Here is a 17,645-nt window from a genome sequence, read left to right as displayed (position 1 = left end):
TCTTAACCCACCTGAGTCTCAATTTTGTCAACCAAAAATTGAAGTAAGAATTCCTTATTTTCAGAATTAAATTATATTAACATTTAAAAGCAATTAACACAGTAAAACTACCCCACTTTTTTATAAAGTATGTTGGTTTTGAATGGAAGGTAATTCAGCTGTCTACACAAACTCTAATGCATTACATCAAGATAACTGCAAGGTGAAGTTAAAAGTTAAATGCCAACTATTATATCAGAGAAAAATTAACTTTGAAGAAACAGATACAAATCACAATAGATGGATGACTATAAAACTGCAAATAAAATTAAAAACAAAGTTAGACTAGAAAAATAAAATTCTAGAAAAAATAGACATACATGCACACAAATAAGAAAATAAAACACCATTTTACACTTATTAAATTAGCAAAGCACTTAAAAGTAATTCCCACATTGGCATAAAATTTGCAAACTCATTCTTTACTGGAGATTGTATAAAATAGTGCAACTCATATTCCCATATATTAGCATTATTTATAAGAGCCAAGAAATGGAAATAAACCAAAGTCAGACAGACAAGGAACAAAGGAAATTATGACACTCTCACTACGTAAAGCATTACACAGCCATTCAAAATTATAAAGACATATTACCACATTTTACAAAAGCTAAAGAGGTACTACTATATCACAAAGAAAAAACCCTGCTGTTTATTAAACCATGACACACCAAATCCTGTAAGATGTATGCCAATTTTCAGAGAAGTTACAATGTGCAACAATGTGCATCTCAGGATTGATGAAATATGAAAAATGCCTTCACACAATGGAGTGAAAAAAACCATAACCACCACAATAACAAAAGTAAACATGTTAAGTAATTCTGCCAGCTAGACACTGTACTGAATGCTTTACATGTATCATCTCATCTACTTCTTAAAACAATCCAGGGGCCGGCCCCATGGCCGAGTGGTTGGGTTCGCACACTCTGCTTTGGCGGTCCAGGGTTTCGTCAGTTTGAATCCTGGGCACGGACATGGATGGCAGTGCTCACCAGGCCATGCTGAGGCAGCATGCCACATGCCACAACTAGAGGGACCCACAACTAAAAATACACAACTATGTACTGGGAGTCCTTGGGGACAAAAAGGAAAAATAAAATCTTTAAAAAAAAAACACACAAAACAATCCATAAGTACTAGTATCTCCCTTTCACAGGCTATCCTATTATATGAGAAATAATACATCCAATGAAAGACACAGAGATTAACTATGAAGTCAGTATTAACCACCCAATGATTACAACTCACAGATTATTACATTGCAAAAAGTGCATGAACATGTGGACACGGGCTAGAAGGGAACATGATCTGCTACAATAACCAGATCAGAGATTTTTTCCCTTATAAAAGCATTCTATTAACAAAGCATTCCAGGGGCCAGCCCCGTGGCTGGGTGGTTAAGTTCTCGAGCTCTGCTTCGGCAGCCCAGGGTTTCGCACATTTGGATCCTGGGTACGGACCTAGTACCGCTCACTAAGCCATGCTCAGGCAGCATCCCACGTGCCACAACTAGATGGACCCACAACTAAAAATATATACAACTATGTACAGGGGGGCTTTGGGGAGAAGAAGGAAAAAATAAAATCTGTAATAAACAAATAAAAAATAAAGCATTCCACTAAAACATCACTTTGAGTCAAAAAAATAAAATAAAAAGGCTTATTACATCCATTAGATTTTTTTCAAATCAGAACATAAACGTTACAGTATCTAGTACCTTAAAATCAAAGATTACTCTGTGCCTATTTTGCCTGTATATAGATAAAATATACCATTATTTTAGTTTTATACCAGTCAATATTTACTTAAATTTACATAAATGTTGACCATTTTCTTTGATCATCATTCTTTCTTGCATTTCAGACCTTTCCTTCTTCCACAGACATCACTCAGAATTTTTTTTGCTAAATTCTCAAGTTGTGGTTTCACTAAAAATACCTTTATTTTACCCTCTACCTTCGCTGTATACAGAATTCTCACTAGGCACTTATTCCCTTTCAGTACATTAAAAATATCCCCCCTGCCTTCTGGTTTGCTCCATTCCTGATCAGAAATCAGCCATTAGTCTAGCTGTCATTCCTAATCTCCCTTTATCTCTGGTTGCTTAATATTTGTCAAAGGTATTTTACACTTTTGCAATCATAAGTCTAAGTGTGGAATTCTTTTTTATTTATTCTACTTGAGATTCACTGAGCTCTTTGAAATCCGATGCATCTTTCATCAATTCTATACAATTCTCATCTCTTCAAATATTGTCTCTCCACCAACTGCTCTATTACTTCCTTGTGGAACTCCAATTAAATATTCTATACCTTCTCACCCTATGTTCCACCTCTCTTTGTATCAATCTCTCTCTCTTTTACCATTTCTTCATTTTACCAATTTCTAAGAAATTATGTTCTGAGCAATTATGTAAGATCTTTCGTCCAGTTCATCAATTCTCTCTAGCTATTTCTAAGATGTGTTCAATCTGTCCAGCAAGTGTATAAGTTCTTTTCATATTTCTCATTTCTTTCTTTCCTTTTTTTCCTGTGAGGAAGACTGGCCCTGAGCTAACATCTGTTGCCAATCTTCCTCTTTTTGCTTGAGGAAGATTGTTACTGAGCTAACATCTGTGCCAATCTTCCTCTATTTTACGTGGGATGCTGCCACAGTGTGGCTTGATGAGCAGTGCTAGGTCTGTGCCCAGAATCCGAACCTGTGAATCCTGGACCACCAAGGCAGAGTGCACGAACTTAACCACTATGCAACTGGGCCAGCCCCTGTATTTCCCATTTCTTAAAGTTCCTTTTGGTTCATTTCTCAAAGGTATCTGATTGATGTTTTGTTTCCTGATCATCCTTTCAGTATCTTGCTTCTTTTAAGCATATTAAACATTCCTATTTTACAGTCTTTATTTGATAATTCCAATATGTGTAATGTTTGAGGATTTGATTTTGTGATTCATCATTTCCATTAAACCATGCTCATGATGACTTACATGCTTTATTTTACATTGTAAGCCCATTTTCCTTGGAACTTTAATTGTGGGAATTTTGAAGATCATGTTTAAAATGTGCTCTTCAGAAGAGGGTTTGTTTTCCTTCTGGTAGATGACTGCATACTAAGACTATCAATCTACTATCACTTTAATTTTCAACATAGGTTTTTTTGGGGGAACAATAGGTAGTGTGAATTTTAGCCCTGCTTTGGCATCAAAGAGGATTTGTGGTTAGAATTATTAGGAAGACACCTCTTCCATCAAACCAGAGCCACGGCTAAAACTGACAAGTTTCCTTTTCTCTGGGAAATCTTGTCCCCCGGGCCCCAGTTTATCTTGTGTCTTGTCTCTAAGCACTGCTCATTAAAACCAAAGCTCTGGGCCACTAAGGATCAACAGACGCATTAAGGGTAGCCCCTCAGTTCACCACCTGCTTCTCTCTCTGGTTTAGTACTTTCTGATTATTTTTGGTCTGAAGATTTCATCTGCTTTCTTACCAGCTTAATGCTCTGCTTAAAAACATTTTTTAGGGGCCAGCCCGGTGGTGCAGCAGTTAAGTTCACACTTCGGCTTCCCGGCGGCCCGGGGTTTACTGGTTCGGATCCCGGGTGCGGACGTGGCACCGCCTGGCAAGCCATGCTGTGGTAGGCGTCCCACATATAAAGTAGAGGAAGATTGGCACGGATGTTAGCTCAGGGCCAGTCCTCCTCAGAAAAAAGAGGAGGATTGGCAAATGTTAGCTCAGGGCTAATCTTCCTTGGGAAAAAAAAAAATTCTTTTAAATATATCAACCAAAATTTTCAGTTATTTTCCAGAATATCTAATTCACAATATTTCTAAAAAAAGAAGTTACCAGTATTGTCTTCATAAAGCTAAACTGAAGAGTAATTCCAACACTTGAGAGGCAACTATGGTGTAACAGAAAAAAATTAACTTTATTCTGCCACTTAGTAATTATGCCATCACTGGCCCCAGTTTCCTCATTTTTAAAAACATAATGCCTACTCTACCAAAACTTTAGTTTCTATACCTTGGGCACCCAACTTCATTTATTTTGGTCACTACTTCCTCTTTCCCTCTTACTATTTGTACATAGCTCTATTTTTTACCACTACCATAGTTTATTTAAATATGTGTTCTTTGCAACTAGTCACTGGGCTCAAGGAAGGCAGACACTAGGTCTTCCTCTTCTTTCAATTTTAGCTATTAACATACTCCAAGCCAAGAGCAGACCTTCAACTGTCTATTCGAATGAAATAGTAGAGGCACATGTGCAAAACAGGAATTAAGGTTTAGCAGCTGTATTTACTCTTCTCATTTGCTGGAAGATCAGAGTTGATATAATCTTCCTTTTTTTCACGTGGCCTGAGTTTAAAATGGAAGTCTTATGTCAGGGTATTTCTTGGCTTTTGGTTTCAGGACTGCTAAAAGCTTTTACAATAACATCAAAACCAATAACAAAAAGCCAAACCTTGCAGGGGAGCAAAAGTATCTGTGAAGTAGCACTATTTGAATAACCATAGCAACATCTCAGCTTAGGGATGTTAGTTCACAATTACCTCATATCATAATTAGCTTAAGGAGGAAACTAACTAGTTTTCTTAGACCACCAGGTAGCTCCACCAGGACAGGTACACCAAGGAGTTATCTAAAAACCACCAAGTAGCAATTTTAGAAAGCAAGTCATCTTTATATTTGCCACTATGTAGATGCGTGAACAACTCGTGCTGTACCAAAAGGATCTCATCAAGGTGCGAACCACCTGTGCTGTACCAAAAGTATCTTATCAAGGATTATTATCAGTCAGTATTCAGAATCCGCTCTGGCTAAACAGAAAGGTATTTTATTAAAGGATAGTGTCACTGCCACTACATCACTGGAAGGACTGAAAAAACACACGCAAAGGTAATTACCCAAAATAATGTTGCAGAAGTGGCTTGATGAGGAAATCACTATCCCTGCCATCACCAAGCACTAAATGTCAAAATTCAAATCTATTACAAGCTTTACTACTGCCAGCACCAAAGTCACTTCTCCATTAGAAACTCAGCCTTGCAACTATTAACTCCACTTAAAGCTGACCACCTCTACTGCCATTCCAGCCCGCAGAACAGAACCTTCATTTCCTTACATTGTGTATTTTCAAATAGAAGTCATCTGTGGGTGTGTCTGACTAGTGGGTCTTAGGTAACATGCCTGCATCCATCTAGATACGAGAGAATCTGGGAATTGCAGTTTTGACTAGTTCATACACTAGAGAGGCCTGACTCATAATATGCGAATTTCCGCAAATGTAGAAAAGTACTCAAAAATTGGGAGGCCTCAGATATGACAAATATTCACTATAAGAGATTAATATACAAAATATATTGTCATATATACTTAATTTAAAAATAAATACCCAAATATCTAGGGATTATGATCAAAAACTTAACTTTTTAGTGATGCAATGTACTATTTCATTAAGCATTTAATAATCAATCAAAATAATTAACTAGATGCCTTTCGGAGCATACTATCCATAAATCTGATGTGCCCCTTGCTAATGGTGCCAGGGATAATCAAAGTATGAGATCCATGGCATATAGACAAACAATACTCCTGGGAATATTTATACTTTTCACCAGCCTAGTTAAAAACACACACTACAAAAGCCATTAATGTACACAAGAAGGCACAGTATACTGTAGCACTGATCCCATGAGTGAAAGACTGAAAACAACCTAAATGTCCATCTACAGGCAAATGGTTAAACAAAATGTAGTACATTTCATAACATGGAATACCTAAAAGCTAAAAAAAAAAAAAGATAGGCCTATATACACTAATATAGAAAGTGCTTCAAGGCATATTGTTCAGTTAAAAAAATCAAGTTGCAGAACAATAAGCACTTTGTTTTATCATTTACGTGTTAACGAACATATAAAAATCACTGTACAGATATACAGGTATGTAAAAACAGAAAAGACCTGGAAGGTTATAACACTAACTGATTAACACCAGAACCTCAAATTACTAAGATATTTACCAAAGAGGGAAAATGTACAAAGGACAAGAAGGAAGTTAATGACAAAATATGATTTTTTACCTGTTGAACTACTTAATGCCATTTTGAAAAGTATAAAAAGAGACAATCAGTTCACTGCTGTAATTCATAAAACTTTTCTAAGAGTTGGCAATGTTTATCGAAAACCTTAAAAATATACATTCTTTGGTCCAGAAATTCTACCTGTCCTATTTACTGAAAAGAAAGAGATAGGCAAAAATATGTAAGTACAAGGATGTTGACTAAACTAATTTTATAATGGTGAAAAATTAGAAACATCCAACTGTTATGGTCTGCACATTTGTATACCCCTCAAATTCAAATGTTGAAATCCTAATGCCTAGTGTGACAGTACTGGGAGATGGAGCCTTCGGGAGGTGCTTATGTAATGAGAGTGGAGCCCTCATGAATGGGATTAGTACTCTTCTAAAAGAGACCCTGCAGAGCTCCCTAGCCCCTTGCACCATGTGAGGATACAGTGAAAAGGCATCATCTACGAACCAGAAAGCCCTAAGCAAACACCGAAATCTGCTGGCACCATGATTCTGGAATTCCCAGAAATAAACTTCTGTTGTTTCTAAGTTGTCCAGTCTGTGATATTGTTATGGCAGCCCGAATGGACTAAGACACCAACTACACAGGATTTGTTCAATAACTACAGTCCAGCCATATAAAGAATATCCCAGAGTCTCAAAACCAGATTGTATACAAAACTCATGATATATGAGTAAGTTCTATGGACTGTACCAATGTCAATCTGCTGGTCTCTACATCATACTATAGTATCCAAGGTGTTACTACTAGAGGAAAATGGGCAAAAAATATATGGGACCACCTTGTACATTCTGGGGTAAACTTCTTGTGAATCTATAATGATTTCAAAATAAAGTTGTTGGGTTTTTTTTTTTTAAGATTTTATTTTTCCTTTTTCTCCCAAAGCCCCCTGGTACATAGTTGTGTATTTTTTGTTGCGGCATGTGGGACACCGCCTCAGGGTGACTTGATGAGCGGTGCCATGTCCGCGCCCAGGATTCGAACTGGTGAAACCCTGGGCCGCTGTAGCAGAGTGTGTGAACTTAGCCACTTGGCCACAGGGCCAGCCCCTCAAACTAAAGTTTTTAAAAGTGGGAAAAAATATTGAGAATACATTGGAAAACATTTACAGAAACTTGGGGAGAAGGAAAGCAAGTTGGTATCCTATCACAGAAATTATTCATTTTTTATTTTCATTTTTGTGCTTTTCTGTATTTTCCTATAATTAACATCTATTACTTTTACAATCGGAAAACATATAAGGAAACATTTAAGATCCAGATTAAAAGACACACCAGGGGCCAGCCCAGAGGTGTAGTGGTTAAATTCACACATCCTGCTTTGGTGGCCTAAGGTTCCCGGGTTAGGATCCTGGGCACGGACCTACAGACTGCTCATCAAGCCACACTGTGACAGGGTTCCACATACAAAATAGAAGAAGACTGGCACAGACATTAGCTCAGAGACAATCTTTCTCAAGCAAAAAGAGACAGACTGGCAATGGATGTTAGCTCAGGGCTAATCTTCCTCACCAAAATAAATAAATAAAATAAAATAAAGACATATCAGGGGCCGGCCCGGTGGTGTAGTGGTTAAGCTCGTGCTCTCTGCTTCAGTGGCCCAGGGTTTTTGAGTTTGGATCCCAGGCACAGATCTACGAACCATTCATGGGGTCATGCTGTGGCGGCATCTCATATACAAAGTAAAGGAAGACTGGCAAGGATGTTAGCTCAGGGACAAGCTTCCTCAAGCAAAAAGAGGAAGACTGACAACAGATGTTAGCTCAGGACAAATCTTCCTCAACAAAGAGAAAAAAAAAGGGGAGCGAGAGAGAGACACACATCAACTGGGAAAATCATTTTTGGCAAGTGACATAAAAGACTATTGTCTTCAAAGAAAGCTTATACAGCCTACCAATTGATAAAAAAAAAAAAAGCACAAACAAGCAAAACGGCAATTCACAGCAAAGTGTACCCAAAAAGCAAATAAACATGGAAAAATGTTCAATCACACTTAATCATCGAAGAAATGCAAAACAAATCAATTACTCCATTTTAACCTATATAGTGAATTTTTACAAATAAGAATGCCTGATGCTGACAAAGATGCAGTAAACTGGGCAATAGTAAAAACTGTCATAACACTTCTAGAAAGCAATTTGTCCACAGTGATATGAAAAACTTTAAAGATTTTATTTTTCCTTTTTCTCCCAAAGCCCCCTGGAACATAGTTGCGTATTTTTAATTGTGGGTCCTTCCAGTTGTGGCATGTGGGATGCCGCCTCAGCATGGCCTGATGAGCGGTGCCACATCTGCACCCAGGATCCGAACTGGGGAAATCCTGGGCTGCTGAAGCAGAGCGTGAGAACTTAATCACTCGGCCATGGGGCCGGCCCCTGAAAAACTTTAAAAATGTTCATTCTTTAACTTACTGCAGTGAATCTTAGCCTATGGGCTTTATACACAAGTGTCCTTTATAGAATTACTCAACATAAAGAAAAATTGAAAACCGAAACGTCCATCAAAAAAGTTGATGTGTTTTTCTATAGCAAAGTCTTTAAAATGACACAACAATGAATCTGACAAGTCAGTTTAACCAGAACAAAGCCTTATTTTTTCATTTGAATCCTAGATAACCATGTTTGATTCATCTTTTGACCAAGCTTTAATAAATAACTCCATCAAAATCCTTCTCTCTTCCACAGAACTAGAAGCAAGCCCTTGAGGCTACACAGTTCCATAAAACATCCATTAAAGGATGTAAATTGTCCAAGTGCATGCTCAAACTACCTGCCAGCACATACACACAGTACATCAGCTCACAGACACCCTCAAATCACCACAAATATACTCAAATTGTCAGTCCATAAAACTGATCGATCAATCACCACCTCTATTTCTAAGCAATATGTGTCATTGCCAAATAAGCCAAAAGCAGTTCTCATTATTGGTCCATTTGATGCACATTCTTATCTGGGGAGAGACATAAATGAGAGGAAAAAAGGGAAGCCAAATTCTTGGCAAAACAATACCTTCCGGTCATAAGTGACAGCAGTTTTAAGGTAAGAGAACTAAGAGTTAGGAAAAAGTCACCATAAATACGGTGAAACCATCTCTTTGGTCATACATAACCATTTGTTTTACTTACCTAATTACTATCAGAAACAGAAATTCCATGCCACTTAACCCTACAAATGGTGAAAAACAGAAATAAAGTGTATACATTGATTAAACTTATTTGTCTCATGGCAGATCAATCATCCAGGTTTAATTTTTACATCTCCAAAATTGAGAGGACCACTAAATTACAAGTACATAAAAAAACAAAAGAAGACACAAAACAAAACAGAACAAACTTTTCATTCTGTATAAACCTTCAGGGTCCTCCTACTAGATGCTTAGGGGTATTTTATAGAAAGTAAAAATGAAAATTAAACTGGGAATTTTTCACCCATTCTGACAGAATAATAACATTTATGGAACACTTAATTCATCTTTATAACAACTTCAGGTAAATACTATTATCCATATTTTGCAGATAAGGAAAAAGTTACTTTACCTGCTGCATAGCTAATAAGACAGAGCCAGGATTCGAACCTAGGCAGTCTGGAGAGTCTGCCACTATACAAGAGTTGCCTCAGAGAAAACTTTAAGACAACTAATCACACACTACTTAAGAAATATTAGGGGGCTGGCCCCGTGGCTGAGTGGTTAAGTTCGCGCGCTCCACTGCAGGCAGCCCAGTGTTTCGTTGGTTCGAATCCTGGGCGCGGACGTGGCACTGCTCATCAAACCATGCTGAGGCGGCGTCCCACGTGCCACAACTAGAAGGACCCACAACGAAGAATATACAACTATGTACCGGGGGACTTTGGGGAGAAAAAAGGAAAAAATAAAATCTAAAAAAAAAAAGAAATATTATCAGGGGCCGGCCTGGTGGCACAGTGGTTAAGTGCACACATTCCACTTCAGCAGCCCGGGGTTCACCAGTTTGGATCCCGGGTGCGGACATGGCACCACGTGGCACGCCATGATGTGGTAGGCATCCCACATATAAAGTAGAGGAAGATGGGCATGGATGTTAGCTCTGGGCCAGTCTTCCTCAGCAAAAAGAGGAGGATTGGCAACAGATGTTAGCTCTGGGCTTATCTTCCTCAAAAAAAAAAAGGAAGAAGAAAGAAATATTATTAAGTCTCCTCACCAAGGTAAATGGTCCCTGGCCCCAGTTCTGTGTACAGTGGCTAATAATCCACAAGAAATAGATACAGAAAATAGCCACCAGATAGGAACTAGGGTCCCCAGGGCAGAAGTAATTCAGTTCTGCAATGATTTCTATTGTAGGGCCAAAGTACAGCAAACTTTCAATTTAATAAATAAATAATATTCACGGTAGTTTATGCGATAAAATTTATCCTCTATCACAAAGTACTATCCCAATCTGAATTATTTTGTCTACAAACTCCACAATGGCACTGACCTTGTCTATGGCTTACTGCTCTCTAGTACCTTGAACAGCGACTGGCAGACAGGAGGTCGACAACAAAAGTTGTTGAATAAATCGATGAATGAATATATGCTATATGAGTGTTTCTCAAATTTTGTGAATAAGTATCATCTAGGGATCTTGATAAGATGCAGATTCTATTCAGCAGTTCAAGGACAGGGCCAGAGAGTTTGTATTCTAACAAGCCCCTGGGTAAAGAAGTTTGCTGCTGGTCTGGGGCTCACACTTTGAACAGCACGGACAACGTTAGGTCATTTCTCCCCGAGCTCTCCAAGTTGTCAAGAATCAGCATTCACTGACTGTCCACTGTGAAAGCAAACCTGAAGTTTATTCATCAATAAAGCCATTAGTCCTGGTCCTCTTAGCATCTGAAACAAAGACAAGATTCATATCCCCAGATTCCCAATACCTTGATCAGATGACATCAAATAAGTTTTTTAAAAAAGAACAGAATGGAGGGGTTGTGGAGAAAAAGGAACCCTCATACACTGCTGGTGGGAGTGCAAACTGGTGAAGCCACTATGGAAAACAGTATGGAGATTCCTCAAAAAATTAAATAGAACTACCATACGACCCAGCTTTTCCACTACTGGGTATCTATCTAAAGAGCTTGAAGTCAGCAATTCCAAAAGTCCCATGCACCCCAATGTTCACTGCAGCATTATTCACTATAGCCAAGACGTGGAAGCAACCTAAGGGCCCATCAACTGATGACTGGATAAAGAAGACATGGTATATATATACAATGGAATACTACTCAGCTGTAAAAAAGAACAAAATCGTCCCATTTGCAACATCATGGATGGACCTTGAGGGAATTACGTTAAGTGAAATAAGCCAGATAGAGAAGGATAATCTCTGTATGACTCCACTCATAGGAGGAATTTAAAAATGTAGACAAAGAGAACAGATTAGTGGCTACCAGGGGAAAGGTGGGGGGTGGGCACAAAGGGTAAACGGGTGCACCTACAACACGACTGACAAACAATAATATACAACTGAAATTTCACAAGATTGTAACCTATTATTAACTCAATAAAAATTTTTTTTAAAAAAGAACAGAAAAAACAAACTGAGGCCTCCATAGATCAGCGGCTTAACTTTTGGGGAGTCATGGATTGTTCTAAACATATAATCAAAATTTATAGACTTCTCCCTAGAAAGTTCTACATATGAGATTCATGAATCACCTTATTAAAGAATAAGAACCCAGGGCCAGCCTGATGGCACGGTGGTGAAGTTCGCACGTTCCACTTTGGTGGCCTGGGGTTCATCAGTTCAGATCCCAGGTGCAGACATGGCACCGCTTGGCACGCCATGCTGTGGTAGACGTCCCATGTATAAAGTAGAGGAAGATGGGCAGGGATGTTAGCTCAGGGCCAGGCCTCCTCAGTGAAAAAAGGAGGATTGGCAGTTGTTAGCTCAGGGCTGATCTTCCTCAAAAAATAAAAAGATAGATAGATAGGTAGATAGATAAAATAAAAGTAGTTTTTGCAAGCCAGCCCTACTGACGGCCTAGTGGTTAAAGTTCAGGGGCGTGGGGCCAGCCCGGTGGCGCAGGAGTTAAGTTCGCAGGTTCTGCTTCGGTAGCCCGGGGTTTGCTGGTTTGGATCCCGGGTGCGGACATAGCACTGCAACCCATGCTATGGCAGGCGTCCCACATATAAAGTAGAGGTAGATGGGCTCGGATGCTAGCTCAGGGCCAGTCTTCCTCAACAAAAAGAGGAGGATTGGCAGCAGATGCTAGCTCAGGGCCAATCTTCCTCAAAGGGGAAAAAAAAAAGTTCAGCGGCCTGAGTTCATGAAGTTCCTGGGTACAGAACCACATCACTCATCTGTCGGTAGCCATGCTATGGCGGCAGCTCACATAGAAGAACTAAAAGAACCTACAACTAGGATACACAACTATGTACCGGGGCTCTGGGGAAGGGGGGGGGAAAATGGAGAGAGAAAGATTGGCAACAGATGTTAGCTCAGGGCAAATCTTCCTCAGGAAAAAAAAATAGTTTTTACAATTACCAATGCCACTATCATGTAGTTTTAATAAATCTTCCAGAAATACTTAATATACAAAGCATAAATTTCCGTCATTTTGGAAGGCAACTACTTAATTAGTGAACAATTCACATCACAATATAATTGCTGTGATGATCAAACCATAGTGTCTGTCAAGCCCTTACCTAGACTGTATTACAAGGCCTAATACATAAACATCACAAACATAACCTCTGTCAGAAGAAATTATTATTATTATTTTTCCTCCCCAAAGCCCCAGTACATAGTTGTATATCCTAGCTGTAGGTGATTCTAGTTCTTCCATATGAGATGCTGCCACAGCATGGCTTGATGAGTGGTGTGCAGGTCTGCACCCAGGATCTGAACTGGTGAACCGTGGGCAGCCAAAGCAGAGCGTGCGAACTTGACCACTTGGCTAAGGGGCTGGCCCCAAAATTATTATTCTTAAATTACAGATAGGAATTAAGGATCAAAAACGTTGTCACTTGCCTCAGGTCATACAGCTAACATTTGAAATAGGATTCCCAAACTCTTACAGAAAATCATAGTACACAATACAAAAATTTACAATGTTTTCAAGAAGGCTGGAAACCTCCCCTGAGAATCAAACTTTAAAGAAAACAAAACTTAAGCAAAACACAGAATACAGGAAAGACAAATTAAAATGCTACGAACACTATCAGAGCTAGAGTCATTTTCCATTTTCACTTAAGGATATTCAAAGACGAGGTTAGAAATCTTTTTTCTGACTTCACAATGACTGCTAGATTAAAGTTTCTCAACTTCCTCTACTTTCCACTCCTCTGCAACACAGACTCAGACTCCATTTCTAACTCCAGAGTCAAAACCCTTTTTTAAGCTCCTAGGTAGCAGACCAAAATAACAGATTTGAAATGTTCCTGTCCAGTATTAGTATTAAGGATCACTTCCATTAGCTGGGAACACGGAGCTGGCAGATAACCCAAACTGATACAACCCCAACTGATATAAAATAGTTGAATATCAATATTTCTAGTTATTAGTCTTTTATTCTACTTTTCACACTTCAAAAATAATTTCTACTTCATTTTCAGTCCACTATATCTGAAAATATTTTTATTTGAAAACGTTTTTATTCATTTTAAAATTCTGCATCCAGCTCCATTTATTATTCCAAAATTAAACTGTTCAAAACCAACTCAGCTATTTCCTTATTTGTAATTCTTCTTGGCAATCATTTCAAATTCATTTAGGCCTTCTTCTTCTAAGTCATTTTTTAAAAAATCATTTTCAGGGGCCGGCCCCGTGGCCAAGTGGTTAAGTTCACGCGCTCTGCTTAGGTGGCCCAGGGTTTCGCCAGTTCAAATCCTGGGTGCCAACATGGCACCACTCATCAGGCCATGCTGAGGTGGCGTCCCACATAGCACAACTAGAAGGACCCACAACTAAAAATACACAACTATGTACCTGGAGGCTTTGGGCAGAAAAAGAAAAATGAAATCTTTAAAAAAAAAAAATCATTTTCAGTGACATCTACTAACTTTTTATAAATGATTAAGCTAATGGGAAAAAACAGTACTGTACTTGGGGTGAAAGGAACAACACTATCTATGATTACTGTAACATAAAGTTAATAAAAATTATCTAGGCAAATATCCCACTTATTTCAGATTGTAAGCCTAACCTAAAATTTAAAATGTTATCACTTAAAAAAAGAGAAAACTTTACAAGTCAGATAAATTATTTTTAAAATTATGTAAGATCTGGGGGAAGGGGAGAATGGAGAGATTATTTCATGCATACCGAGTTTCGGTTTTGCAAGATGAAGGGTTCTGGAGATGGATGGTGGTGATGGTTGCACAACAATGTAAATACACTTAAGACCACTGAACTGTACACTTAAAAATGGTTAAGATGATAAATTTTATGTGATGTGTATTTTACCATAATTAAAAATAATTTTTAAGTTATGTGAATTATTAAAGCATCCTGGGTACATAAAAGTCACTGCTACCTAAGTAAGTGTTTATAACTATTCATTTTCAGGGAAAAATTCAAATAGAAACAGAAACCCAATTAAAACACTGCCAAACAACTAGAACAGACATAAACGGCTGAAAATATTAGAGGGGGAAAATGATTTGAAAAATGAACCAAATGTTAGCAATCATGAAAAACTGAAAACTGTCTCCATAGTATTCAAAAACGTAAATAACTCACTAGCAGCCAGAAAAGGAGCACTTTCCTGTTTCAAACTCAAGAGTTTGTTCTGTAACGAACATTTCATTTGTAATGAAATTTATGTTGGACCATGTTTGACAATTTTGTGAATTATCTAAACATTTTTACCTCTGCCCAGAGAGCAAGGTATTGTATGTGCCTCCTTCAGAAAAGAGGTGAGAAAAAAACAATAAGCTACTGAAGTCAATATAGCCCTTTGTCTGCAAGACCAAGTTAAAAAAAGTTACATCTAAGTATTACTTAAAATAGAATTCCCTGTCTGCCTGTAGATTTCTATTGCAGTATAGCTAGGTAATTTAGAGTTCTAATTCCAGCTTCAACATTCACTAGCTATATAATCTTGGGCAAGTTTCTTAAGTTCTCTGTGCTTTAGTTTCTTTTTCTCTAAAATGAAGATAATCATGCTACCTACCTCATAGGTAAGCTTGAGTAGATGTATACACATGTATACACGCAAAAATACTTAGCAGGCCTGACATACAGTAAGCACAATACATATATATACCACTATTACAGTATTATTATCATCACTATCTATCCCACTGATTCCAGTCATAAACTAGCTAACTTGGGGCTTCTCCAGAAAAATGTACACAAGGAAAAGATTTTGAACACACGTGCAGAGGACTCATAGATCCCAGATTAGAGAAGTCCTACCAAAGATGATCCACAGGCAACTTGGTTTATAGTAAAGTGGTTCTTAACCTCTCTCGAGCCATTGACCTCTTCAGTAGTCCAATTAATCTGTGGATCTCTTCTCAGAATAATGTTAAGTATATGAAACACATAGGATCACAAACTAAACCATAATTAATATTAACTTTAATACTTTTACATTTCTAATTTAGTAATAAATATGCTTTACTAATGCATTAAATAATGAGTTTTACATATAATAACAAGGTGCAATGGGTATACACAGTATTTCAAGATACCTGCAAAAACTGTATTATGATATGAAAATGTTTCCCTTGTTGCATCTATTGAAATTGCAAGAATTTTCAATTCTGAATTTCAATTAAAAGCTAGTGAAAACAGGCAATTTTTTCCCTCAACCAAGTTCACAGACTTCCTCAATTCTATCTAGGGACCCAGATTAAGAACCCTTGGCTTAGGGGAAAGTGCAAAAATAAGTTTTGGAGCCAGAGACTTGTGTTCTAGAAGCCAGACTTCAGACTTTAGTCCCCACATTATTTACACCTGAATGACCTTAGACATCAAACTTCTGAGCTTTGGTTCACTCACTCAGAATAATTCCTACATCATGAGGTTATAAGAAACAAATATTAGTTAACAAAATGCCAAATGACCAGTGTGTTATTTTCACTGATTTTAATACCATATATTCAGCCCCAAATATTCAGTGACACGGTTAATTTTCAATAAAACTCATTATATGAGAAAAATTTAAAACTACATACTGATTCACAAAGAAAATGATTAATGGAAATATTAATTTTATGTAACAGTTTAGTGAGAGCCATGATTCAGCATTAGAATGGCCTCCATCTAAATCCCAATTCCTCTACTTTACTAAGTTACTTAACCTCTCTACCTCAGTTTTCTCATCTGTAAAACACTGCAATGTTGTTTTAGAAACAAGAGAGGATCTCACTTAAATACTCAATAAATGGGGCTATTATTAAAGTTCACATTTTAACAAAACCAAAGGAATCAATTTGGAACTCAAAAGTTTATCTTGGAATTCACATTGATATAAATAAAACCTCAGTCTTTCTTTTGCCTGGCAAAACACATACACACTTAAAACCTGCAGCATTTGCACGGCATAACACTCCTAATGCAAACTGGCACTGCTTAAAAATCATATCTGAATTCTTATTCTGCCAAAGGAAAACAACAAGGAGAATGAAAAACGGTAAACAGAATGGGTTCGATAATTTTAAACAGTTTCATGATTTACTTGGAAGTTCCAATGAATGTTTATTATCAATGTTGGAGAAACTCTCAAGTAGTCTCTTTAAAACTCAATTTAAAGATCTCAAATTTATCAGCTCCACATTGTCGGTCAGAATTAAAAAAAAAAAAAAAGCAAAAGCATGAATTTACTTGACGCCGGAATATTACGGAATAAGATCCCTCCTTCCTTCCAAAAAAAACCCCCCAAAACAAAAAAAAACCGCCATAGACTAGCCCTGGCTCCCCGATCCATTATACAACCTGTAAATTCCTTCCCTCATTGAAAAGATTCTTTTTATGGGCATAGTTAACAAGTGCCAAGCTGCGAAGTTGCAGCTTTGCTGGTTTGACGTTTTCACAATGCAAGAACAATATGATCTGGAATTTACTCAAAGCATTAGCCAGGCAGTCAGCTGATGCTCACCGCACATGAGAAAGACAGAAATAAGAGAAATTAAACCTCGTATCTGTGTATCGCTGGTTATCAACTACGTACCTTTAAAACTAAAATAGGCCAACATTAGACGCTCCAGTTAAAGTAATAAAAGTATTTCTGTTGTTAAATAAAGACGGCTTTCCCCGCGCTAGGTCTCTCTCATTCTTGGAATTTTCCTTGTAAAGGGCTTTCATCAGTTCATAAAACCAACCTCTCACCACGGAACCGCTGCCTGAGTAACTTTTACAAAAGGTCAAAGCGGTGCCTTTCAAGGCTTCCAAACCCTACTGGCTTCTCTTCGGTTCACAGTAACTCGCTTTCCACCCACAGAACGTTCCAGAGACCTAAGGACGGGGACCAGACAAAACTTGGTGGGAGTTGCTAAAAAGAGGCTTTCAACTTTTTCAAAATACTTAGACCGAATTTCACCTTCCTCCCTCCGCGCCCCC

The 17,645-nt window shown here is 37.9% G+C and overlaps 1 protein-coding gene across 22 annotated transcripts in view; it reads right to left on the bottom strand.

Annotated features, from left to right (window-relative positions):
* Positions 1 to 17,645, bottom strand: part of LARP4 (La ribonucleoprotein 4) — a 170,654-nt gene that overhangs the window by 46,639 nt on the left and 106,370 nt on the right. Inside the window, exons 1-2 of one of the 22 annotated variants that reach the window (XM_070621283.1) lie at positions 10,578 to 10,910; positions 9,249 to 9,288 (exon numbers count right to left, since the gene is read on the bottom strand). The exons of 18 other annotated variants lie outside the window; for them this stretch is intronic. The gene's annotated coding sequence lies outside the window, so the exon portion shown is untranslated. Of the gene's footprint in view, positions 1 to 9,248; positions 9,289 to 10,577; positions 10,911 to 17,256; positions 17,541 to 17,645 lie in introns of those variants that run through there. 3 more of the 22 variants (XM_070621285.1, XM_070621282.1, XM_070621286.1) reach the window with 3 other exon arrangements.

The sequence above is a fragment of the Equus przewalskii genome, chromosome 5 (genome assembly GCF_037783145.1).
Source record: "Equus przewalskii isolate Varuska chromosome 5, EquPr2, whole genome shotgun sequence".
Taxonomy (NCBI): Eukaryota; Metazoa; Chordata; class Mammalia; order Perissodactyla; family Equidae; genus Equus; species Equus przewalskii.
Note: the sequence above shows the minus strand (reverse complement) of the source record. Positions and strands in the feature narration are given on the sequence as shown.